Source organism: Macrotis lagotis, chromosome 4 (genome assembly GCF_037893015.1).
Source record: "Macrotis lagotis isolate mMagLag1 chromosome 4, bilby.v1.9.chrom.fasta, whole genome shotgun sequence".
NCBI classification, from domain to species: domain Eukaryota; kingdom Metazoa; phylum Chordata; class Mammalia; order Peramelemorphia; family Peramelidae; genus Macrotis; species Macrotis lagotis.
The window spans coordinates 104,273,091-104,300,451 of record NC_133661.1 but is presented as its reverse complement, the minus strand read 5'-3'; the positions used below and the strand labels follow the sequence as shown (position 1 = coordinate 104,300,451).

General features: G+C 36.8%; 1 long non-coding RNA gene across 2 annotated transcripts in view; it reads right to left on the bottom strand.

The window, feature by feature from the left end:
• LOC141521294 (uncharacterized) overlaps window positions 1-26,952 on the bottom strand; it is a 64,884-nt gene extending 37,932 nt beyond the window's left edge. For both annotated transcript variants that reach the window (XR_012477886.1, XR_012477885.1), the window contains exon 1: window positions 26,770-26,952. This is a non-coding gene — a long non-coding RNA (uncharacterized LOC141521294). The remainder of the gene's footprint in view (window positions 1-26,769) is intronic.
• Window positions 26,953-27,361: the final 409 nt, after the last annotated feature.

Below are 27,361 nucleotides of genomic sequence, written 5' to 3'. Positions count from 1 at the left end.
CAACTTGCCACAGGTGTTCATGACACAGTAAGGGTTGAGAACCCCTACCTTAGAAGCTAGCTGATTCTCGAAGTTAGCTCTTGTTCTTGGCCCAGACCCAGTGCTTCCAGTCTGGAGATTCATTCGTCCTCCCCTAAGTGCCCCCCCAACCCCAGCACCTTCTCCAACATGTGTCCCAGCACATTCCCTTCCCTACCCTGTAAAGCCTGCCCAAGCTACAAATTGCCAGTATTCAGTACAGAGCAGCTGGGTGGGGAAGTACTGGGCTCTGGGAATAGAGCTGGTTTTATGATTGCTATGTCAACACTGGATTTACCATTTCAGTTCACATCATACCCGTGGAAACCACACCTCTTTGCTTGATGGCACAGTAGGGGATTGAGGGGATCTTTTCACCTTTTTGAGGGTCTCCTATTCCCCTAGGATTTTGAAGGGGCAAGGAGGCTTGTTTGTGTATGAGGGGATTTCATCTCCAGAAATGAGACTTTGACAACAAATTGATACTGCTGGCAGGGCCATTAATAATTAAACCTGCCATGCCCCTAGTTCTTCATTGCCCAGACCTGGAGCCAGTCCAACCTGAAAAAAGGGTGGATCTCACTGCAGTGTCAGCCCAGTGTACCAGGGACACATCTTGGAAGAATGGAATGCCCATCTCCCCCTTCACCCACTTACACAAGTCCCACCTATCCAAGTTGGGTCCCTCTTCCTTTGTGAGGCTTTTTTGGGCTATTCCAAGACACAATGATCTTCTCTTCTGAACCCTTATTTTTTATCATCTGTAGCAATGTTCATGTTTTATGGATTTAGAGCTTAAAGGAGCCTCAGAGGTTACTTAGCAAGTCTAGCCAATCCATGGATCCTGTCCACAACACAACTACCATCATTGGAAGTTACCTCACTGCCTAATGCATCAAGGGGCAGTTCCAAATTAAGTTTTGATGTTTGTCCTTGCTTTTGAATGATAATAACCTTATGTGGCATATGGAAGTTAGAAAATTGCTTCTCTAGTCTCCTATAAGTAGTTATAGCAAATATTATATATGGTTAATGAGACTAGCCAATGAGCATTTACAGCCCCATGACACAGGGACTAAGGGATCAGCCAGGAGTTGCTTCTGATTCACCTTTATTTATATTTAAAATTTTCCCTTGTTATTATAATGAAATTGGCAAACAGGAACGTTTCCCTATTCAAAGAAAAAGGGGGAAAGGCACTATATATGAAATTGTGACTTTCCATATGCCTAGTTTAGGATTTTTATTTTGTTTTGTTTTTGTCTTTAGTATTTTCAAACAATCTAAAATTTTGAAAGTGTCTGCTCATCTATTCCTTTCTGAACTTTGCTCTCTTCTGCTTATTTTTGAAATGATTCATTGATGCCCTTTTGTTCCCCCTTTTAAAAAGTATCACTATTACTCCTTTCTAAAGGATCCCCTTCCCCCAAATAGTAGCCTTCCTCGGTTGTACACACCCATTAGCAGGAGGTCAGAGCATGACTCCATCCCCATGGAGCCAGAGCTTGTGTTCCATGGATCTATTCTTCCATTATTACATTATTATCCCTAGTTTTCAAGTGAGGAAGTTGAGGCTCAGCATGATGATATGGGTAGACTCCTCATAGCATCTTAGACTTAGACCAGGAAGAGACCTTAGAGATCACTGAGTTGGGTCCCCTCATTTTCCAGATGAGGAAAGAGCCAAGAAAGATAGTGACTTGTCTAGAGTTGCCTCATCCAAGATCATTCAAGTAACAACCAGAACATTAATCCCGGTTGTTTATTTTTTAATGGTTGTATACATAGCACCAGTGGTTTCTTCAGCGGGATTTTAAAATCCCTGAGGAAAAGGAACCACTTTTCATTTCTGTTCATATCACATCTTACCCCACCCCCCAACACTTTCACACTCAGAACCTTGCATATAGGAAGCATACTTTAAATATTCTTTGTTGAAACAGTTAGGAAAAGACTAGAATAGTTCCAGGTTCCCAGCTACAAATGACTGAATAAAATATGCCTTCTGTATTTCAGGTTTTCCTATAGGACTCAATCCCTTTAGCCATAAGGTAACATCCCCACAGGGGTTGGAGATGGGGGTGAATGTCTTTCCTACAGAGTTGGGCACTCTGGGCCACTGGGACTGTGATTGCTTTTCTCCTTTTTCCCTTCTATTTCTCCATCTTTTCTCAATATCTTTTCACCTGGTGCCCCCTGGGTTTCTCACCCTTTAGTCACCCTCCTCCCAGGCTCTCTCCAGGGACTTAAGCTTAAAGTTACTCCCAGCACTAGCTTTGAGAGTAATTTTTGAGATTCTAAACTGCCTCATGTTCTTCAACACTGAGTCCAAAAGCCCAAATAGTGATTGGTAAGTGGTAAACCCGAGTTTTTGATTTCAGAACCTCCTGTGACCATATGTCTCTCTCACTGTTTCCACATAACACACACCTCCATAACTCCAGGCTAGAGGGTCCTCCTTTTGTAATTTCCATTTAGAATTCCTTTCATCCTTTCAGACCCTGAACTTTTCTGATTTCCCGAGGTCTTGTTGCACTATTATAACCCACAGGGTTCTGTCCTTCCTTTGAATTGATACTATTTAATCTCTGTTCAACAAAGTGGCACTTTTAGGATGTCTGATATAGTCAGTTGTTTTGTAAGTCTGTCTTAATTCTTTGACAACAGTAAGCTCACTGAGATCAGGGACTGTGTTTTGTATTTATTATTTATTTCCTTCAGTGTCTAGGATAGTCTCAACTGACAAAGGCTAGGTCTCTGAGATCTAGTTTCCTCATCTGTAAAATGAGGAGGTTTGACTAATAACTACAATTTATATAGAACTTTTTAAAGTTTACAGAGTATTTCTCTAACAATAATCATATGAAGTAGGGAATAGTAATAGTATTATCTTCATTTTATAAACAAGGAAATTGAGACCCAAAAAACTAGTGTCCCATAGTTGGTAAATGGCAGAGTATACATTTAAATATGACTCTTGTGACTCCAAGTCTCAGTCAGTATGCTCTTTCCAAAACACTGCTTCTTGAATAGATAATTTTTTTTTAGGTTTCTGAAAGGCAAATGGGGTTAAGTGGCTTGCCCAAGGCCACACAGCTAGGTAATTATTAAGTGTCTGAGACTGGATTTGAACCCAGGTACTCCTGACTCCAAGGCCGGTGCTTTATCCACTATGCCACCTAGCCCGCCCCCTGAATAGATAATTTCTAATATGCATTCTAATTCTAACATTCTATGATTCTATGAAATATCCCTCACAATGCTTGGTTTGCTATAAGGAAATTATTCCCATAGATTGGCTGAGAGCCCATGATAACTATGATGTTGCCTTACTGATTTGAGTACAACAAATTCTGGTTTACAATAAACCTCATATAACAGATATTTTCCAAAATATCTGCTTTGTAGGCAACCTATTTAATAAACATGGTTACTTTACAAGATAGCACTGTACAATATTCCACTTAATAGAATGTGACTTTTTTTTCATAATATGCTGAGGACATTAGGAATTTCATTTTCTTTCCTTCTTTTCTCCCTTCTTTCCTTCCTTTCTTTCTCTTCTTTCTTTTCTTTTCCTTCCTTCCTTTTTCTTTCTGACCATGGATACCTAGACAGGTGACTATCAATATGTTACAGTGCTTGTGCCCTCTGACTCAACCCAACTCACTTTGACAGATCTTGTTAAGTACCTTCTAGGTAAAGATGTGCTCTGGCCCAGTCCAGTGAGATAGGGGCAAAGAATCCTAAAATACTAGAGCCAGAAGGTCCCTTACAACTCAACTAGTCCAATCCCTCCTCTCTCTCTCTCTCTCTCTCTCTCTCTCTCTCTCTCTCTCTCTCTCTCTATTGTATAGAGGAATAAACTGAGGTTCATAAAAGTGAAATGAACCCATCAAGGTCACTGATACTTTGGTCAAATGTTGGCTCCAGGGTGAAGGAGTACTGCAAAATGACAACTCTACCCTTGGCTCAAGTCTGACATTTCATATCAGGTAGCAGAGAAAGCAGGGGAAGAGTTTCCTAGAAAGATGAATAATACTGTTTTATTCAATTCAATGAATGCACTTGCCTTGGATAAGATAATTCTGACCAGAAATCCTGAGCAGGGTTTCACCTCTCAGTTTGATTTTTTTTTGTGAGTAGGCAAACTAGACCATCTTTTGACTCAGTTCTTCAGATAAACTGAGACCTGGGAAAGACCTTAGTTTAAAAAGTTAAGTTCTCCCATGGTTTCCAGGGCCATTGCTATTGTCTTGATTTGCTTCCAATGATTTTGGAGAAGAGAGTGAGACTGAAGACGCTGCACAGCCCTGTTTCACTTAAGCCCAATTCACTTGCAAGTCAAGACATCTTCCTGATGTTATTGATCCTCTTTGAGAATGAAAGACAAACAGCAATGTATAAGGCACTGTGGAGTGTTTAGGGGGTAGCAAGAGTCAGGAAAAAGAAGCATTTTAAAGAGAAGGGCAGAAAGTACAGGGATTTCACCTAAGAGAGAGAGGAAAGAAGTAAATATTGAGTTAAGCAATAAGGATTTGAGGATATTTGGTGGGGACAGTGGGAGAGATGGGATACAGGATAGCTTGAGGATTGTTTAGTTGTGGTCCTAAATCCTATCAAATATAATAGTTGACCTTTCTGAGAAGTCTGGGGAGTCTACATCTCAAATATTTCTATAACCTTGTCTCTGGTCCAAACAGAAATATTGTGGTAAAATGGAAAGAGAATTAGATTTTTGAGGCAGACGACTTGAATTTAAATCCCAGTTCTTCTGTTTTATCATCTTTGTGGTCTTTCTTTGGGTGTCTGGTTACTCATCCAAAAGAAGGGGTTAGGGGCTGGACCTATCTCTAAAGAGTTTTTTCCCTCCTTAGCCCTCAAATCCTGTGATCCTATCACTTTACTGCTCTCTTGTGCTCTGGACCCAGGTCATCATTTCTGTGCTCTGTCCAGGAATAGCTATTCAGACATTTTTTTTCAGTCCTCCTTTGTGGTTTAGAATGAAAGACAAACCACAAACAATTCCTTTACCATCAGTTATCAAGTGATTGACAAATAGCGAACACTGATGTTGGAAAAAGGAAGGGCATATGATTCCATTAACTCCATGCTATTCTGGTCATGTTGGGAAATAACTGAATTCTTACATGAATGCTTCTCAGGATGCTACTAAGCCACAAGTTTGCATTTCCTTCTTTGAAAAAGGGAGAAGCAGGAGAGTGAAAGTCTTAGGAATATAGAAAGGCTGAAAATAAATGTTTTGTTGTGATGAAGTGAGCAAGAATGGATACACTCAGAAGTCAAAAAAGATTTAATTGAAAAAGGATATTTATTAAGGATTTCTATATGCAATGAAATGTACTAGGTTTGGGGGAGTTGCGATTTGGAGGGGGGGACAAAGACAAAAAAAAAACCCAACCACCATTTCTTGCCCTCAAGGAATTAACCTTATATCTAGAGGATATAGCCAGTAAACAGCAAATACAAGGCAAACAGGGAAGGGAGAGAGCACATTAATAATAAGGAAAATCAGAAAGATCTGAGAGTTGATGGCATTGATCTAAGCCTGGAAAAAAAAAAGATAAAGATTCTTCAAGATTGAGATTCATTTGGAGTGGATTTCAGTGCAAATCCATGGAAGCCAGGGAATGGAGTGATACTTTATTAATTAGTGGATAATTTCCTTTACTGTAAAGCCTTATTTTGAACTATGTGTTTGGAGTATATGGTGCTCTGAGAGGCTAGTACCTCTAGTGGAAGGGCTTGCTGAGCCCTTTTCAGAGCTGCTTATCCATCTTTGGTGTCTTCCTGCACCCAGCTCTCACCTGGAGCTCCAAGAAGCTCTAGCAAATGACATGACTACATCCCTGTAAAACTGTCTTGGCAGATGGACTTAGTCAGGTTAAGGGCAAGAGACAGGTTTCAAACCCAATAAATTAGAGTGATGTCTACCCTGAGCATGTGAAGACTTCCCTTGGCAGAATGGGCAATGAGAACAATTTGTTCCAAAGGCCATGAAAGCAGCTGAAGCAGGTGCTGTGGAGTGCTTATAGCTTGGTCAGACATCAAAGCTGCCAAGATTATCCAATGAATGCAGGGTCATAGTCAGTCACCTTGACTTTTGTCTTGTCACCGGACTTTGAAGACACTGGAAGAGAGAATGAGGTTGTTGACTTTGTGCAACTCTGCTTCACTTAAATCTAAATTATGCACAAGGCAAGACATCCTCTTAGAAAATGAAGTATGAACAACAGCATTGAACTATGCTGTGGTGATGTTGTTTGTCTAGACCTGTGATTTTATTGGTATAAGGAGATTACCCGTCAGTGCAGATCAGAAAGCCACCCACAATTTTGAGTCTAAGAAAGGCTAAGTGACTCAGCTTGGGTCTCAAAGTTGATACATATATCAAAGCTGGGACTTGAATCTTGGATTTCCTAACTGAAGTCAGAGTGGGCTTTGGGGCATGCTGTCTTTTATGTTGCAGTGAAGAAGAGTTTGATGTAGTCTCACTGGAGGCTCGGATCAACTTCACTAACATGTGTAGCCAGAATGGCCCATTGAAAGCTCTTTCTTAATATGGTGGGTTTTTTTTTAAAAGGATTAGTTATTTATTGTGTGATATTGGGTCATAAGAACCAGCAGGGCAGAACTGCTTAAGAGAGATTAAAAGCCCAAGAACTGAGCTCAGCATCAAGTTCCTCCAAAAGGAACTCAAGGAGATCCAATAAACAGAAGTGGAATGCAGCAAACAGATACCAAGGTTTCAAACCTGCATAAAGTCAAATCAGTGAATACAGCTGAAGCAGAAAGTGTCCCAAAAGTACCAAAGATCTAGAGTCTCAAAGATCATAGATATGGCAAGAGTTAAATCTTTGTTCATGACAACTCATTCACCCTGCCTCAACTCAAAATCTCCCTATTATCTTCAAATCAGCTTGCACTTCTCTCCTCTCTTGATCTCTCCCCTCAGTCTCTCTATCTCTCTCTTTCTGTCTCTACCTCTCTCTGTCTCTGTCTCCATCTGTCTATCTCTGTTTCTTCTCTCCTCTCTCTCCAGTCTCTTTCTTTCTCTCTCTCTCTTCTTTTCCTCCTTACCTTTCTCCCTTCTCTTTTCTTAATATCTGGATCTGTTGTCTCTTTCTCTACTATCTAAAACTAAGTCCAGTCTCTACCCCTTAAAATACCTTTTATTGACCCTACCAGGTCTTCCTTTTCACATTCAAACTTCTAGGAAAAAACTATTTACATTCTTTGTTCAGTCTTCTCTTCCTCCCACTCCCTTCTTAACCCTGAAGCCTTGGCCTTTGCTCCTACTTCATGCTGCTTTGCCTCTCTGCAGCATTTGACATTGTTGACCACCTTGCTCCTTCTTGTGGTTTCATAAAGTCATTTTTGTGACATTGTTTTTCCCACTAGTTTGGCCCTACCTGTTTGACATTCCTTTTCAGTCTCTTTGCTCCGCTAATTCCCTATATTCCATCCCCCCAACCATAGGTACAACTCAAGGTTCTCTCCTGAGTCCTTTTCTTTTCTTCCTTCTCACATTTGCTCTTGGTTCATAAGGTTCACAAGGAATCAGTGCTCATCTCTCTGTAGCTATATCTTGTATTAAGCCAGAAGTTTTCATGACCTATGTACATATTCAAATGGATTGACCAAAGGTACCTCAAATGAAACATATTCATTGCAGAATTCCTTATTTCCTTGAAGTCATCCTTTAAAACTTCCTTGATTCTATTGAAGGTACTACTTCTAGTAATCCATTCTCAGAACCTTGTAGTATCTTTGACTCTTCAGTTTCCCTAATTTCTAGTTATTGCCAAGCCTTGCATTTTACCTCCAGTGTTTCATTTTCATCCCCTTCCTTCTAGATGAATAGTCATCACTCTAGAACCTCATCATCTCCCATGTACCTGGACAATTGCAAAAGTTTCCTAATTGGATCCTGATTTCCAACCTCCATTCTTTTTACAATCTACTTCCCAATCCAAATGATCTTCCTAAAGCACAAATCAGACCATATTGCCATTGCATATTTGCTCAAGAATCTTCAATGGATCCCTGTTGCCTCCAAGATAAAGAATAATCTCTTCAGTTTGACATTCAAAGACCTTCATCTGGTACCAGGCTATCTTTTTGAGATTTATTTCACATTATTCATTAGATCACAGATTTAGAACTGAAAGAGACCTTAAATATTATTGAGTTCAGCTCTCTCATTTTAAAGATGAGAAACTGAAGTCCAGTGTCATCAAGTGTTAAAACTGGGATTTCAAACTCAGGTTCCTTCCAAATCCAGTGTTCTTTATATTGCACCTTGCTCCTTCATATACTCTCTAGTCCTGCTATTGTCTTATCATATCACAAAAACAATAGTTTATCTTTCTCCTCCATGCCCTTGCACAACTGTCTCCACACCTGGGACACACACCTTTCTCGTTTCTATCTCTTAGAATATCCAGTTTCTTTTAAGGCTAAGCTCATGTGCCAATTTTGAGAAGACTTTCCTGACCTTCCTTCCTCCCCCTCCCCCTACATTAATGTTTTCCAGGATCTACTTATCATAGGATCATAGAGATAGACTTGAAGGTCCTTGTTTCCCCACCTCCCTAGTCTTAAGGGCAAGGACTGTTTTTCTTTTTGTTTCTGAATCTCCATTGCCAAACATAGTGCCTTTTATGTAGTTATAAAGGAAAAGCTTGATGAGTAATGAATGGATGAGCAGCACCAAGAACAAGAAATACAAGAAATGAACTCCTATCCTAGGGCAAATGCTATTTATTACTCTCTACTTTCTTTTCTTTAAATTCATCCATATTAAACTAAATATAATAACGACAAATAAACAACACATGGAATCAAAACCAAAATAAAGATCCATACTATATTTTGTTAAGAAGAGAAAAAAAAACTTTAACAAAATACTATTTAATTTCCCGCAGTCTTTTTTTCAAGTTTTCCCCCCCAAAAAAAATTTAGATCTGTGATCCCACTAGTGAATAAAATGCCTCAAAACTATACAGATTTGCAATTTATAGCTTTAAAGAGTTTCCTGGAACACTGAGAGATTAAATAATTTGTTCAGTTTGACCCCAGTCAGTTTGTATCAGAGGCAGGACTTAAACTCAAGTCTTTCTTACTCTGAGACCAATTCTCTAACTAATCAATCAACAAAGTTTTTAATTGCCCATTTCTATGTTAGGAGTTGGAAATACAAAGGGAAAAAATGACAGTCCATATCTACAAGGATAGCCACTGCTTCAGACTTCATTCTTTTAATTTTTCCTCCTCTGTTAAACACTTTCATTTGTCTTTCTACCTTTTTTTTTCATATTTGCCTTCCTTGTAGTATAATAGTATTCAATTATGCCAACATACTACAATTTATTTAGTCATTCCTCAATCTTTAACATGTAGGTAGTTTCCATTTTTTCACTATAATATCAAAGGCAATTATAAAAAATTTTTCACAGTGAGGCTTTTTTTCATTTTCAATAAGATCCTTAGTAGTAGTAGTCATCATTATTATAATCATCATTGTCATCATCTTAGCAGATCTTTGGGTCAAAGGATATGGTCATTTTGTAATTCCTACTATATATTGCATTATTACTCTTCAAAAGCATACATCCTTTTATAGTTTTACCAATACTATAATAATTCTCCTCCAAACTTGCCAGCATTAGGATTAGTCAATTCAGCTATCTTTGACAATTTCATGGCCATAATGTGGTGCCTTAAAAGTGTTTGAATGAGTCTTTAATCATTAGAGGGGCTGAAAAACTTTCAAAGAGGATATTAATCAAATGTGTTCATGCTTTCAAAAGCTGTTAATTCTAGACTTTTAAAGATTTTAAAAGTCTTTTTTTTGAAAGTGAGGGAATAGGCACAAAGCAAGAATTAGTACTTTTAGTATTTTTAGGGCTTCTGATTTCCAGTATAGAACTTCACACTGGTTGTCCCTTGTGCCTAGAATTTTCTCTCTCTTTATTTTAATTTCTTGGCACCGCTGGATACACAAGTCTCCAGCTCAAGTCACCATCTTCAAAAGACTTCAATGTCTAGTCAATTTGAATTCAGAAGACCTGATTTCACTTTGTGTCTCAGATACTTACTAGCTGTGTGATCCTAGACAAATCATTTAATCACTCTCAAACTCAGTTCCTCATCTATAAAATGAAGAAAATAATCACATGTATATACCTGCATGCATATACACATATATGTATATGCATATATATCCTATACTTACTCCTATCTGCCTAAGTAGGATGTATTTCCTTGAGTTAGGGACTTTCGCTTTTGTACTTGTATCTGTAATAACAAAAGCATATAATAAATGTTAGTTGAGTGATGGATTGTACCAGTTTGCCTGTAGTAGGCTACTTTCTTTTCATGTAAAGTCAAATATCCTGTGATCAAAATCACGTTAAGTCAAATCATCCACCATCCCTCTTGAATTTATCCATTTGTCATTCCAAACCAAACTTGCATCTTATATCACTGCAACAAGAGAATATTTCCTTTTCTTAAAGATGAAAGTGCCCCCCCCCAGCCATCCTGGAATACATATTCTCTCTCTCAGTACCTTCCAATAGATTTTTGGGCTTCAGGAATCTTGGTAAATGCCTAGATAGACAAGAATTCAAAAGCCTATCCCATTTGAAAAGGCAGAATATGTTCCCTTTGCAGCAAAGTATCCTTATGTCTCAGCACTTTCTACCCCATACTGTTCCTGGAGTGTGATAAAGTATTAGATGTTTGTCCCCAACAGGGTGTCAAGTGAACTCATCAGATGCAGGAAGATGGAAAAGAAAATGTTATTGAACCTTTAGTTACTCTGTTGTGGTGGCTGTTTGTCTTGATTTGCACACGAACTGGATTTAAGTGAAGCAGAGTTGGACAAAGTCAAACAAAAGTCTGGATGACTGGTGATGGCCCTGGATGCAGTGTATGACCTTGGCATCTTTGATGTCTGACCAAGCTCTAAAGCTTTTCACAGCACCTCCTTCAACTACCTTCATGGCTGTTGGAACAAATTGTTCTAATCTGCCCATTGTGACAGGGGAAGTCTTCCCAAGCTTGTGGTAGATATCACCCTACTTCAATGGATTTGAGTCCTGTCTGTGACTTAGCCATTTCCAGATATTCTTTGGGATGTTTAGAAAGCTAGGACTGGGCACCATATTGAATAGCTGTTGTGCTTTTTGTAAATACAAACAAGCAGTATCTTTCAAGGATTTACACACATTCTCTGGAGTAAGACTGCTGGTGAACTTCCCCTGGACCAAGAGAAAGGTGATATGTTTGGGGATTTTTGTGTGTTTGCTTATTTGGAATGCATGATGACTCAGAGTTTTCTGACGTTCCCTAAGTTTCAACTCTTTAGGAGTTCAACAGAAGATAATTCAGGTCAACCCTGAGACACATACTTCACTTACTTTATGCATGAAAAGAGCCAATGACCTTGGATAAGAAGAAAAAATATTTTACTTCCTTGAATTATGACTCTTCGGTGGAACAAGATACCATAGCTGGTAAGTGACATAATAATCATGTGGTTGGCAAAAGACTTTAGAATTCATCTAGTTTTGGCCTCTGCTTTCAACCAGAACAGCATCTAATCTGTTACAGGTCATGTGCCTGTGAGATCCTTACAGTGAGATCCTTTGGTTATGTTGGAACTGTCTTATAACAAATATTGACTTAGAATAACTGGGTCATTGACTAAGAATGAGAAGTCTTTAATTATGCAAAGATTTTAATTATAATGGGGATATGCATACATAAACACACATATATATTACTTTCAGAAGAGTTAACTTCACAGTCTTTCTTTGCAGCCCCCAATCTTATGTCTCCCAGTCTTTTTTGCTAGGAAGGTATCTATCTTGAATCTAATCATTTTTAAATTTTCAGTTACATAGGTTTATTTCCTATGTACCTCATTCTCAAAGAACTTAACCAATACAGTCTATTTCTAGGGAAGATATGATAACAAGAAAGTATGCACATAGGCAAAGACCAAATGGGTGTGTTGAACTGAGACTATCAGCAAACATTCTAGAAAGAGAGAGAGAAGTAAGATCCTGAGCTTCATAAGGGCAGTAATTGTGTAGATCTTTTTATCTTTACCAGCATCTACCCAGTATTCTGTCCACAATGGTAAGAATGTTTGTTGAAGTTTAAAGAATTGGAGTCCTGGGTCATACTAGCCTTTGGGATGAAAAATGGTCATAAGATCATTCAAGAGTGTAAAAATGGTCCCAGGAAGAAAAGAGCTCAGTTTTACCACTTCCAACATGGTGTCATCCATGAATTAGCTAAAAAGACTCAAAAACTTATGACTCATATGGGTTATAAAAATAAATATATTCAGTGATCCACTGATTATGGATATTAGATGTGGTGCAAAACATTCTTACCTAAAATTTTTTTGAGTGTTACAGTAAAAATCCTGGGTTGGGTTTAAGCAGAAAAATAATTCTCTGTTAATACTTTCTCTAATTTCTTCTTTTACAAAATGAAGTATTAATTGTAGTGAGTCCCAGAATACTACACTGACTCTTCGGTGAAATTCACAGTACTATGAAAAAAAAAACTGGTTGAATAATCTACACTGGAAAAATAAAGTGATTGACATTCTTGTTGAATTAGTACACCAATATGTTTTAATCCTCAACAGGTACTACAGAACTAGAGTGAGTTGGACTAATAATCAAGGATCAGGAAGACATTGAAGTCATTGAAATTTGGGAAATTTTTCAATTTATCAGTTTTCAGTTTTCAATTATTCCAAATTGTTTGCTGCCTCAAAAGCTCATCTCTTTAAATAAAATTATTATCCCAGTGATAAATAGAATAAGTGGAAATTATGGGATGCTTCAATTTGGGGAAGAATTAGAATTATATGCCACTCAAAGGGTAATAGAGAGATGCAAGGTCACTAAAAATAGTGGTGTGTTTTAACTTTCACTGAATACTTGGAATAAATGACTGTTTTCAAGACATGCATGAGAGGAAAAAAGCTGCATTAGTTATGCAAAAGGGATGAGAAACAATAAGTGGATAAACAATCCAAGAAGCATATATGCCTGAGATATTAAAAAAAAAAGCCAACCAGAAGAAGCCTTCCAGTGCCATGAGTATATTCTCTATGGAAGCTTTATATTAAAATATTCTTTTAAACTTCATAGGATACAAAAGCATAGGGGTGGGTTGAGATAGACATGGGTGGAGGAACTTATGACCCACCACAATATCAAGAAGTTCCAGGAATTCTTGTCTTCTCTAAGACACCTAAGACAGAGTGTTGTTTCTTTAAATGAGAGCAGATAAGTCCTGGACTTCAGAGCCCAGCAATATCCTTCACCTCTGAAGCACTGTATAAATATTAACTAACAGTGCAGAAAACAACCCCACAATGAGATAACAAATGTCAGTTGAAGGAAACCAAAACACACTTTCCCCACCCCTTCACTTCTCTCCTCACCCTGGCCAGTCTTAAATGAATATTACACAAGTCATCATATAATGATTTCTGAAAGCACAGGAAAAGACACTGTATTTCAGAAAGCTTCATAGGGAGGGAGGGAAGCAGGGAAGGAAGGGATATACACCTACCTGTTCTATTTATTTATGGAGAGCTGACCTCACCTGAGTTTGGCAGCTCTTTTAGGGAATATGGGTTTGACCAGTAGCATCTCATTCATACCTAGGGCTCTAAGCTGACCTGAGATTGTATTTTTCACCTTCTGACCAAAGAGGCTTTCTCACCTCCTGACCAAAGAGGATCCAAAAGTAGGAAGGTTAGGATGTCTTCAATTCCCTATTCTTAATACATTTTTAGGGCTTTTTAATATAAGATGCTATAAAGACAGAGCTTCCATATGTCCCTAACTCTAGAGAAACAAGTTATGCTCTTAGTTCCTTGTAGGCAGGAACAAAGTTTTTTTAAAAAAAAATTATTTCTTTCTCTCCTTTTTGGGTCTTGTATATAATGGGAACTCAGAAGTAGTATTGTTGTCATTGTTGGTGTTTTGATGAATTTATTCAGGACAAGCACTTGAACAATTAAGATCCTGAAGGTTAAAGTTTTCTTTCTTCCATCTCCTTTTACTCTACCTGCTTCAGTCTCACAGTGTGGGTATACAATACAAGCTGTGCATAGATAAGTATGCATATCAAATAAAAGAATGAATGAAAAATGGATTAACATTATAGAAAAAGAACTGGATAAATTTTTCACTCCATTGGAGCACCTTGATAATAATCAATCTTTCTTTTTAATTCTTGAATAATTACATTTTCATAGTACTTTCAAAACATTTCCACATCTATTATCTCATTTGCCTGTCACAACTCTTTGAAGTCAGTACAACTGGTGATATGAACCTGGTTTTATAGATAAGAAAACAGATGTCCAGAGAAGTATATTCCAGCCTTCATTTATTAATTTCTTCAACAAATATTAACTGAATGGTTACCATATTTGAAGTCTTGTTGAAAATATAAGAGAAGAAGAGGATAGACTTTCTCTGTTTGGCATATTGGTTTTGAAGAATGCAATAGAAAATCAATCAGAGAAGTATAAGGGGATTGATATGCAGCAGTGAGGTGAAGTGACAGATTTTTGGTCATGCCAGAAATGTAACTTAGATCTTTTGATTTTACATCGAGTACTTTCCATTATATCCCCACTCCTTCACCTCCTTTGGATCAGATCAATTTCTGTGCTACATTTTCTTCAATTGACCTAGCAATAATTTGATTGGCAAAGAGCTCACCCATTTCTATTGTTGGCAGGGATTCTTGAATTTTCAAGGATCTGTGAAGCAGTTTTAAGGATATCTGTGAAATTGGTTGGGAAAAAATTACATCTTTATTTTAATATAACTAGCTAGTTTTGTGTGTATATTTTATTTTTTATATTTAAAAACATTCTGAGGAGTTTTACCAAACTGCCAAAGGCATTCATGACACACACAAAAAGTTATTGAGTATTCTTGGGTGAATTATTGGTTATTAGAGCTTTACTTGACTGAAATGCTTTGATCTATTTCCCCCACTGGGTCCTCATACAATCCCTTTGGTGTCTTTAGAGTAGTGCCTGGCAAGCACATTTTTGTTTAAGGAATGTTCTTTAATTTTCATTATGCTCATAAAATTCTAGAATCTCAGAGCTGGGAGGTACCTCAGAGGCCATTAATACAATCTGGATATAAGTGTGGATTTCATTTACAACATTTTCAGTAAATGGTATCCAGTCTTCTCTGGAAGTCTTTTAGGGAAGGGGAAGTGCCTGTCCCTACTTTTAGATAAGCCTAATTATGGACTTTCCCCTTATACTGAAAAGAAATCTGTCTCTATCTCTGTACAACACGTACCTAGATATACTCTCTCAGGTCAAGCCAAACAAATATAATCCCTCTTCCATGTGACAACCTTTGAAATACTTGAAGACACCTCATATCTCCTGGGGCTTCTCTAAGCTAAATATTCATATTTATTTCAATTGCTTTTCTGTTGTCTCATTACCTGAATACTCTCTTCTGGAAATTCTCTAGCCAATTACTTATTCTCTCCAAAATGTGACATCCATGGTCCAAAAGGGCCATTCTCTAGCTGAATCTTCTCTCTCAATGCATTAGCATTTTTACTATCATATCACACTGTTGACTCATATTGAGCTGTCAGATCACTAAAACCCCAAGATCTTTTTTCACATGAATCCATTGTCTAGCAAACACTTCCTCATCATATAGTCATGAAGTTGAGTTTTTTCCAGCACAAATATAAGCCTCTTTAGATTTATCAATATTGTATTAAATTTGGACCATTTCTATAACCTGCTGTCTCTTGTTGGGTGACTGCTAGTCTTGTCTTAGTAAGTCATGGTGTTTTAGCTTATGCTAGTCTGTTACTCCATGGATCATGCCGGTCAATTATCTGTTATAGTGGTTCATTACCAGATTTGGATACTGCGGACTAGAGTAAGCAGGCTAGTCAGTCACTAGGCCTTACTACTTCTGGGCTGAGACAAATAGATCACTCAGCAAATGGACTTGGATCAAGCAAGTCAGTCTATCATTAAGCAGCTGCTGCTAGGCAGGTTTCTCTGTTGCTGGATTCCTTTGGTTTGTTCTTTGATGGGCATCTGTGATTTTTTTTTTCTCTCATCTTCAGCAACAGCTTAGCTGGTGGTACTATACTTTTTTTTGGTGAAGTGTTAACAATTCTTTTTTATGAAGTGTTAATGGGTTTTCAATTAAGACAATGTTCTTGACAGAGGGCAGAAGCATCACATCCTTGACTCCCTCCTAGCTAGCTCTGATTGTCTCTCCAGATACAAATGAGAAGGTTGAGCCTCTTCTATTCAAAAATATTTCCTAGTTCAAAGACAGTTCCCTGGCTTGTAGTGTTGGTCAATCCCAATTCAGTCAGTTACACCCCAAAACCTTTTAGGCTCTTAGGCATATAAGTAGGAAAGCCCACTTGTGTCAACAAAGTTAATCATCTTTTTTTTTTTTTTTTTGACTTCTTTATGTATACTTGATCTATCCAAACCTCAGGACTTTTTTCTAATATGTAGAATATTTATTTTGCATCAGAAAACCTTCATTTTTATATTTAAATATCTCTATATTTTTGTTCCTTACAACTAAGTTTTTGTTGGAGAGTCCAAGGGTAAGCTTTTATATTTATCCTCTCCATATACCAGTATTTTTATGGCAGAACTTTATGGAAACGATCTGTAAAGAACATATATTTCTCAGAAAAGTTAAGTAAAATCTGGTTCATAAAGACAAATTGCAGACTACTGACAAATGAAAACAGATCAGTTCCTTCACAAAAGAACATAATTAGGGCCAATGCAATAGTAAAAATTTCTGAAGCCTCCAATAACTTCCTTCCATTTCCCCAACCCTATTTAACTCTTTCCTGCTCTTAGTTCAAAGGACTGATATCAGTGATGCTCACTTGAGGAGAAACAGAGAAGTAAAAACTATGGGTAACAGTAACAGAACTTAAAAATAGACTGATCCATGTGAGATTATGAAAAGCATATGAAAATCTATTGTGACCCTCCTATTACTTGCTGGCCATCTGATCTCTAAGAGTCCTTTCAACCCTAAGGTTTCATATAACTCCCTGAATGTATACTCTGTGAAATCTAAGGGGATGAGTGCTTCTATATTAGTGTTACCAAAGCAAGATTGTCCCATCCAGATGATAGACTTACTGTCAATATCATACCCATCTTGGGGCATATGAAAGTTCCCAAGACCCCAAAGTTTCTCAGTAGGACTTACTTCATACTAATGATTTTGAAGGAAAGAAGTCTTAAAAATCTTATCTTCCATGCATTCCCAAAAAAAGAAACCTTTTTAACCATTAGACAGTGTAACACTGCTTCTGTTAGAGGAATACATGTTGATTCAGAATTTTTCATAGTCTCCAAGGTACCACTAACTGCATTGAATCAATAACAGTCAAGGACTGTGGCACATAGACCCAATATTGTCATATACAACCCTAAGTGCATAAATTCAGATTCATTCCTCTTTGATGGTCTCACAAGAGTCATCATCCAATCCTGATTATAGATTGACTTAGCAAAATATGCTCTATTCTCAATCAGGGTAAGGAAAAGACAGAGACATTAAAAGTTAGCGCCTAGGGGCAGCTAGGTGGCACAGTGGATAAAGCACCAGCCCTGGAGTCAGGAGTACTTGGGTTCAAATCCGGTCTCAGACACTTAATAATTACCTAGCTGTGTGGCCTTGGGCAAGCCACTTAACCCCGTTTGCCTTGCAAAAAAAAACCCCCAAAATATAAAACAAAATAAAAGAGTTAGCACCTGCTTCTATTCCATTCACAGTAGTGAGGTCAGAAAAAGCATGTTTACAAGATTCTCAGATCTAGTCTGCCTGGGTCCTTTTAGAAAAAACAGGCAAGGCAGGTACCCAAATAATGCAAAGAAACTCTGCCCACAGGGAAGTTGATGTTCTTCAACTTCAGCTTTCAGGGAACAGGTTTTGAAGTATGAAAAGAGCCAGGAAGTTTGTGTTGGCTATCAGAACTGGGAGAAGGGAAGAAGAGGCCTCTTTTCTCATTTGCCAAAAGGCCTTGCTCTAAAAGTCCTCTTCTCCTGAGGAGGAAAATGATGAAAAGAGAGATCTGGGAACTCTAAGGGGAAGTTTGAGAGACAAACTAGCAGTACTTCATCATAATCAAAGTGCTTATAAGCTTCTGAAGGAAAGAAACCTTTCTTTTGAATACTTCCTCAGAATGACAATTTTAAATTTTGCACAGAAAGCATACCTGACCAATCAGTGGGACTAAATAACTACTGACTGACAAAAGAAAATAAAATCTTCATGATCAGGATTATCTTCAAAAAAATTTTGACCAGAAACAGTAGAGAGAGGAAATGCCAGGATCTAGTTTTGGTTAGAGGGCAGAGAATAGAAGAACTATAGAACCTGCCCTCTTCTTTGTAACTTTTCATATATTACACTTTGTGCATCTGGGCCAACTCCCCAGATAGATTATGGGAGCCTTTCTTTTGAGCCTCTCTTTCTTTGAGTCATGTCTTTGAGTCTTACGTCTTCTACAAAGCAACTTGTATGTGGCTTTGTAAAAAGTGAATGCTTTATAGTTGTTGTTGACTCTGGGTGAGTGTGAAATCAAAAACCAAATTACAGATACCTAGGGTTTGGCTTTCTTTATTATTTTCTGAACACCTTCACCTGCTTTGGTTTTGTGGCTTCTTGCTGTGCTGGCCCTATTTGAAGCTTTTTGCTACTTTCATTTTCTCTCATTGCTGCCTCTCAGAGTTGAAGGCCTCAAATCAAAAAACAAAGAAGGAACCACTCAAAAAAAAAAATCATACACTTAGATAAACCTACACACATTTCTACTTTGATCTGTCTTCTGAATCACAGACATTAATTATAGAATAATTGTATTAACAATGAGGTATAGGGGAAATTAGAAATTACACAGGTAGTTTTTTGACTTGGGTTTGAGTCCTAACTCTTACAAATTTTCTTTTTTTATAATCAGACTTGTGATCTTATCAATTGTTATCTCATCGGTAGGGATAGTACCTAGCAATGAAAATTAGCTCCTGGTCTGTGAGTCAAAGGCAAGGATTGAACCCACCATTTCTTTCTGCCTCAAAGGAAAACTACCTATACATTGCACAACACCTCTCCCATGTCACTAATTTTATATATTATCTAGATCAAGTCATGTTCCTTCTCTAGGTCTCAATTTCCTTCTCCTCTTTCTAAATTTAACAAGTTGAATTGACTCAAATGCTTGTGCAACATTTTCCCAGGTAGTCAGTGAGAATGGTATCAAGTCTCATAAGGGTATGCGGTGATGAGTTCTGGGCATAGCTTGGCCAGAACATTGTCTTCATTATCTTTCATATACCATTCAGTTCATCAAACATTTATTAAGCATCTATCATGTTTCAGACAAGCATTATGCTATATCTTGGGAATTCAAAGACCAAGATCAAAATAGTTCTTGCCCTTTAGTGGTTTATATTCTAGAAAAGTTTACATTGTACTTCTAGGATCATACAGATAGCCACATAGTTATATTATCTAGTATGTTTCTTTTTTTAAATAAAAGTACTTTGATCCTAATAATTATGAACAAACAAAAATGTGTCAATATACAAAGAAGCAACAAAAAAGAACATATGTGAAATCTGTGATTTTTGTAACGTGATTTATATTTTAAAGTTGAACAAAATAGTAAAAGAATTGCCCTGTCTTAATGATTTTTTTGTTTTCTTTTGTGTATTTAAAAAATGTTTTTAATACTCACTAGATATGGGATGTTTTAAATATATCTTTGTTACTAGCCAAAGTAGTTAGAGGAATACATGTTGATTCAGAATTTTTCATAGTCTTCAAGGTACCACTAACTGTATTAAATCAAGAGCAATCAAGGATTGTGGCACATACACCCAATATCTGTCATATTGAGATTAATTCCTCTTTGATGGTCTTACAAAAGCAATCATCCAATCTTGATTATAGATTGACTTAGCAAAATAGGCTCAGGGTAAGGAAAAGGCAGAGACATTTTAGGGGCAAATGAATGCAATCAAGTAAAGCACATCAACATAGGCCAGGTTCAACAAAGGCTTCTATCATTTTCCATCTCCAAAGAGGCAAGATATGCTTCAACATCAGTCTTTTGAAGTTATAATTGATAATTGCTTTGATCAGCATTCTGAAGTTTTCCAGAGTAATTATTCTTTACGATATTGTATACATTGTTCTCCTAGTTTTGCTCATTTCAATTTTCCTGTGTTTCTCTGCATCTGTCCTATTTGTCATTTCTAATGTACAATAATATTTTGTTACATTCACATACTACAGTTTGTTCCTAGTTGATGGGTGGATACTTTGTTTCTAATTCTTTGCTACAAAAAGTAAGTTCATAAATATTTTTGTGCATATGGGTCCATTCCCTATGAGTCTGTCTTTGATCTAGTACTGATATCAATCAATCAATAAAAGTATTTATGTTTATTAAGCCAACCATAACATGACACTATTATGTCAAGCACTGAGATACAAAAATCCTTACCTTTAAGAATTTTCATTCTAATTAGGGAGATAACATAGACATATATATGTATATAAAAAGATATACATGTGAATACAATGTAACCTTAGAGAGTAAGACACTAGCATCTGGAAGGATCATCAAAAGCCTTCCCTGCAAGAAGAGGGTACAGTGGATAGAGTACCATCCCTGGAGTCAGGAGGACCTGAGTACAAATCCAACCTCAGACATTTAATAATTGCCTAGCTGTGTGACATTGGGCAAGTCACTCTTAACCCATTGCCTTAAATAAATAAAAACATTAAAAAAAACTAAGATAAAACTAAGAGATGAAGATGAGGATAGAGCAGATTCCAAGGGAAAAACCAGGGAGTCAGGAAATGCAAAACAGAGTTCTTGGGTGTGGAGGTAGACAGGGATATTGTGTTAGAAGACTGGAAAGACAAAAAGGATTGGGTTTGGAGGAGCTTTAAATTCCAAAAAGAGTTCATATTTGGTCCCAGGGATCATAGTGAGCTATAGGAGTGTATTGAGGAGATGAATAACATGGTCAGACTTAAGCCATAAGGAAATAACTTTTTCAGCTATTTTGGGGGATGAAGAAGAGTGTGAAGAGACTTAAGTCTGAGAAGAAAAATAGGAGGCTATTTTTAACAGCCCAAGTGAGAGGTAATGATAAGAGACTGAACTTGTTTAGTAGCTGTTTGAGCAAAGAAGGGGACTTCTGAGAGAAATATTGTGGAAATAGAATCAATAAGATTTTGTGATTGATTAGATAGGATGGTGATGCCATTAATAAGCAATAGGAAAGTTCAGAATTGAGGTAAGTTTTTGGGAAAAGATAATGAGTTTCAAACCTGATAAATTTGAGATGCTTGTGAAATATCCAGTTTGAAATGTCTAGTAAGTAGTTTGTGAAGAGAGACTAGAGCTCAGGATAAATGGATCTGGGAATCATCTATGTAGAAATGATAATTGAGCCTATGGGAGTAAGTGAGGTCAAAAGGAGGGAGATAGTTAGATATAAAAAAGGTCCTGGACCAGAATCTTGGAGTAGACCAGTAAGTGTTCTGTTTTGGGAGCTCTTCTGTTTTCCCGCTATTACTACTTCACATGGATTTAATTCTCATTTATATGTTTATAATTCTCAAATCTATTTTTCCTGCCCTAATCTCTCTGCAGATCTTCCATCTCACATCTTCAATGCCTTTCATACATCTCAAATTGGATGTCCAGTTGACATATTAAATCCAACATGTCTAAAACTGAACTCATTATCTTTCCCCCTAGACCCTACTCTCCTCCTATCTTCTTTGTTATTGTAGAAAACAACATTAACTTCCCAATTCCTCAAGACTCTGCACACTAGAAGTCATCTTGGAATCCTCACTATCTCTCATTCCTTATAATCAAGCTATTTCCATTTCATCTCCACAACATCTTTTGAATATGACTCCTTCTCTCTTCTGACATTGTCACTACTCTAGTGCAGGCCATTTTCACCTCACACCATGATTATACCCTGCTAATTGGTGTGTCTGCCTCAAGTCTCTCCCCACTCCAGTCCGTTCTTTGTTTAGTAACTAAAATTATTTTCTTCAAATGCAGGTCTGATCGTGTTAGCCTCCTACACAATAAACTCCAGTGGCTTCCTATTGCCTCTAGGAGCAATACAAAATGATCTCTTTGGTATTCACAGTCCTTTATAACCTAGTCTTCTCCTACTTTCCCAGTCTTCTTACACCTTACTGTTCAACACATACTCTTTCATCCAGTGGCATTAGACTCCTGGCTGTTCCACAAACAAGATATTTCATCTCTTGGTTCCTATTATTTTCTCTGGCTGGAATATTTTCCCTCTTTTACTCTGACTACTGACTTCTTCCAACTATTAACCACCCAGCTAAAATCTCACCTTCTACAGGAAGTCTTCCCTTACCCTTCTTAATTTTAATGTCTTCTCTCTGTTAATTCTTTCTTATTTATCCTTTATACTGCTTGATTAGCATATATTTATTTGCATGTTGTCTCCCCCCCCATTAGATTATAAGCTCCTGAAGGACAAGGATTGCCTTCTGCTTCTTTTTTTTGCATCCCCAGTGCTTGGCACATAGTGGACACTTAAATTTTTATTGATTGGTTGATATGAATCAAGATCCATCGAAGTAGACTGATAAGGACAGGTGGGGGGGGTAGGAAAAACCAGGAGAGAGAAATGCACAAAAATTCTGAGAGAAGAGAGTATAAAGAAGGAGAAAGTGGTTGGTCAACACCATACTATGCTGCAAAGAGTACAATAAAGATGAATAAAAGCATGTGTGTGGTTTAATGACTTAGGGATATAGCTCCAAATAACTTTCCAAAGTGATTGAAGCCTCATCAACAATTGTCCCTGTCCTCCTGCTGGCACCACCAAAATTAAAATTTTTCCTTTCCTTTCCTTTTCTTTCTTTCTTTTTTTTTCTTTTTTGGCCATTGCTTAGCTTATAAATAGAACCTCAGAGTTGTATTAATTTTCATTTCTTATTTGTGATTTTGAGGATTTTTTCATGTTTGTTGATACATTGTTTTCATTTGAGAGTTTCCAACTAATTTATTTTGACTATTTTTATATATATTTTCATATTTCATGGAACCCAGGACTACCAAAATAGGCTGAGTAAAAGAGTTCCCAAAAGAAAGGTGTTCAGAGATGAGGTGAATGAAAACCTTTTATACATAATTTCAGTTTATTTCCCTGTCAGATTTGCCTGACTATATTGTAGACCTAAAGGCAAAGAAAATCAGGAATTGAAATGAATCACAGACACAAAGTGCCACAGACTGCCCAGATGATAAATCAGCTCAACTATAGAGATGATGACCATATTTTCCAAACCCCAGATGAAGACCCATCATCTAAAAATAGATTTTTCACTATGCTTAACTCATTATCACAATCATTTCAAAATGAGACTGGCTCAGAAAATCTGGGAATATGATTGCAGTATCTATCCATAACAACAACTCCTATTTATAATGTGAATTTTTATAACTTTAAAGTCATGAAATTCTCTCTTTTTATAATAACTCTGTGAAGTAGGTAGTACAAGTATAATTATCCCCATTTTACAGATGAAGAAAGTGAGTAGAGAGAGGGTAAGTGAGGTGATATATTTATTGGATAGCCCTCTGCTATCCTGCTACTCATAGAACCATAAAATTTTAAAGGGGACCAAAGAGATCATGAAAGTATAATTTTCTCATCTTATAGAGGAGGAAACTAAGATCCTGAACTTCTTGAAGGATATATATAGTGAATTAATGACAAGTGCAAGACAAGGACATCTATCTCTTAATTCTCATCCAAAGCTCTTTTATGCATGCCTGCTAAAGTTTTATATAGCTTCCTACACTCATAATACAAAGACTGCATGTTCCATATAGCTTATATATCACCTCTTAAAATATTCCCTAGGGCTACTTCCCAACTGATTGTGTAAGTTCCCAAGAAATTTCACACTTGTTACTTAAAAACCCAGGCCTATAGTCCCAGGAAAATTGTGACTGACTGGTTACCAACTTCAGCAATCCTATTTAGCACTCTTCCTTTGAACTTAAGCATGAGACCAAGTGTAATTATAAGAACTTACTGATTTTCAGAATCAAATGGGTCAGTCATTTTTCCAACTAGGGAAGAGTCCCACTGATAAAAACTTAATATCCTATTGTAAGAAGCATTGGACTCTCTTAAGTCACTTCAGTGTGTTTAGTAAATTCCTGTTCAAATGGACCCCTACTATTTCAGATCATCTAAATCTAACTTCTTCCTTTTACAGATAGGGAAATTGTAGTTCAGAAAAGGGAGGTGATGTATCCAAGGTCAAAGAGCTAGTAGTGGAAAGGCTTGGCCTCAAACTAGGCAGGGAGAATTCTGTGCCCTTTAATATCAATGTTGCTTCTCTTAATTTTAAGTTCAAGATGGGGGTTAGATAAATTCAAGGATGATTTATATATAGTAGATTATTATAGGGGAATTATGCAATGTTTAAGCTATACTCCTTACCTCACTACTACATCTTATGTCTCATTTCTTCAGGAATTTGATCATTTCATCTCTAATTATGATTTATTTATGTTCCTATTTGTTTATATATGATAAACCAAGTCTAATGTTCCATATTTTAATACTCTGGATCCTGAGTTTGACAGTGGACTCAGGAATAGACATGGCATATATATATATATATATATATATATATATATATATATATATATATATATATATATATATATGTACTCTGCTGGTATAATAATAAACACCCTGAAGAAGGAAAAGATTTGAAGCCCACAATGGCCCCAGTGCTACTTTAAGAGAAGACTATAAGGAAAATAAATAAATGGTGGTGAGGCTTTTCTTTTGTTATTTCTATTTCTGTTGTCAGAGTATTCTCTTCCCTTTCCCTTTTTAATGTCTTTATAGAATTTTGGATAAAGAACAGAATAATGTATATTAATAAAAATCATTTTTTTAAAAGGAAATGGTGTTCCATTAAAGAGTTCATTTATTTAACACTGAACAGTATCTTCTTGCTATTCATTTCATTTTGGCCATGAGTTTCTTATTTTCCCCACCACCATGCCATAGTAGTTTAACTATTACAATTAATTCTCTTTTCTTTGTATGTGTCTCTCATCTCTGTCTTCTGTGCATTCCTTAATCTTTTCTCTGTTCTTTTTTCTCTATTGGTGTTTTCCTGAAGCATTCATTCTTCTAATCCTCAATCCCATTTTATTTTCTTTTTATCCAAGGTGTTCATAGTGGATCTCAATTTTTTTATTCTAGAAAGCTATTTTCATCAGAGAATTTCCTCTGTTCTCAAAGGCTTTAGGCAAGAAAAGGCTTCAAGCAATGAAGGGATATGCTTTGGCTCATTGGAGAAAGAATAAGAAGTGTTCAAATTGTCTGAGAATCAGAGGACATGAAGAACTTTTTGAAAAAGTGAAACTGAAGATGTGATAGTGAACCAGAAGGAGGAGAATGTGAGTAAGTTACCCCTTCTCTAAGTTTATGTAATGTAATTATAGGTAAGGTGTGGTGATGTGTTAATCACATAAAACAAGTAGGTTAGATGGTGTCATTATAAGGGGCTGGGATGATGGATGAGAGAGTTTTAGACAGTCCAGGTACATGAGTTTCTTTAAGAGCTTTGAGAAGTAAATCTTTAATTGATATATTATAGTCATAATTAGACTATCCCAAAGACTCAAAATAGCAAAAGATACTTGATTTAGTAGGGAAAGGTTTTTCCCTCATATTCTCCAAGGTAGTGCTTCAGAGTATGCTGGCTGCATTGTGACTTGCACCACTCCTGAGGGTTGCCAAAACAAGGTTAAACTGTAACTGGGAAATAATTAAGAAGATAAAATGAGTTAAAATAGATAATGATAATATATGATTTTCTAGGTCAATAGAAGACTTACAGTGATTCTCATGCACTGTTTAGAGGCTGTCCCCTTCTCCCCCTTCTATTTGAATTTTGACACCACTGATTTAGAATATATATTTTAAAAAAAGGACCTGGGGGGAAAAAGAATATGAACTAGGAGTGAAAACTTACTGGTTTTTATTTCCATTTAGTACTACATGTTTTAAAAATGTGTTTTCTTTTGGGGGCCCTGTTTTATGATTTTTATTTTTTACTTTAGAGAAAAAATTCTAAATATTGTCCTGGTGCTTGGCAATGTAGCTTCTAAACATCTGATAGCTTGTTTCTCATACTTACTAATGCCTCTAGGACTGCTTTCATTTTATAATGAAGATGAACAGTAGACCTGAATATTTAATCCATTACTAAAGAGAAGCAGTATAATATGATGGAAAGGTTCCTGGACCAGGGTTTAGGAGATATAAGTTCTGGTCCAGGTCCTACCATTTATTAACAGTAAAACCACTTTACTCTTCTGGGTCTCAGATTTTATATTTGGAAAATAGGCATATCAATATCCTGGCCCTTGAAAGTAAATAAGGAATTAAATTAAATTCAACAATTCTAAAGCACCTACTGTATGAAGAGCACTATACTGAGTGTCCTGATGGGATGGCTGGGTAAAATGAAGCTCAGTCTGGATTAAAAACAGAGGGTTGATAATGAGGTTTCATTTACTTACCCTCTGCTCAACAACTCAGGGAGCTCCTCTCAAGGGTGATTCTCAGAGCTAAGCAAATTAATTTGGGAGATGAAATTCTCTGGAAAAAAGGAAGATTAGGTTTTGGGGAAAATAAAATAAGTTTAGAGTAAGAGGCATTAGTGGGACATCCAAGTGAAACAGAGATGTCCTTTAGGTGGTTGGTCATGAAGGTCTAGAACTTTCAAAAGAAGTCAGAGATTACAGTTTACAGTTTACAGATTTACAGTTACAGATCACCACAAACTCTCCTGTTATTTATTTGTATGGGAATATTTTGTATCCTGCTAGAAGAATGGAAATTTCTTGAGGGCAGGAACTGGTATGATTATGTCTTTGTATCCTCAGCTTCTAATACAGTTGCCTAGTATGGAGAAGGAAATCAATATGCTTGTGTAATTGAATTAGAAAAATGAGACATACAGGTAATAACTGAAGGCAACGGTATTAAAAACTGATGAAGTTGACAGAGCTGGGTTCAAATCACTGCTATGCCTTTTCCAACTTTGTCACTGTGGATAAATCAGTTCTTCAGGTCTTTTTTTTTCCTTAACTGTAAAATGAAATTAGGTTA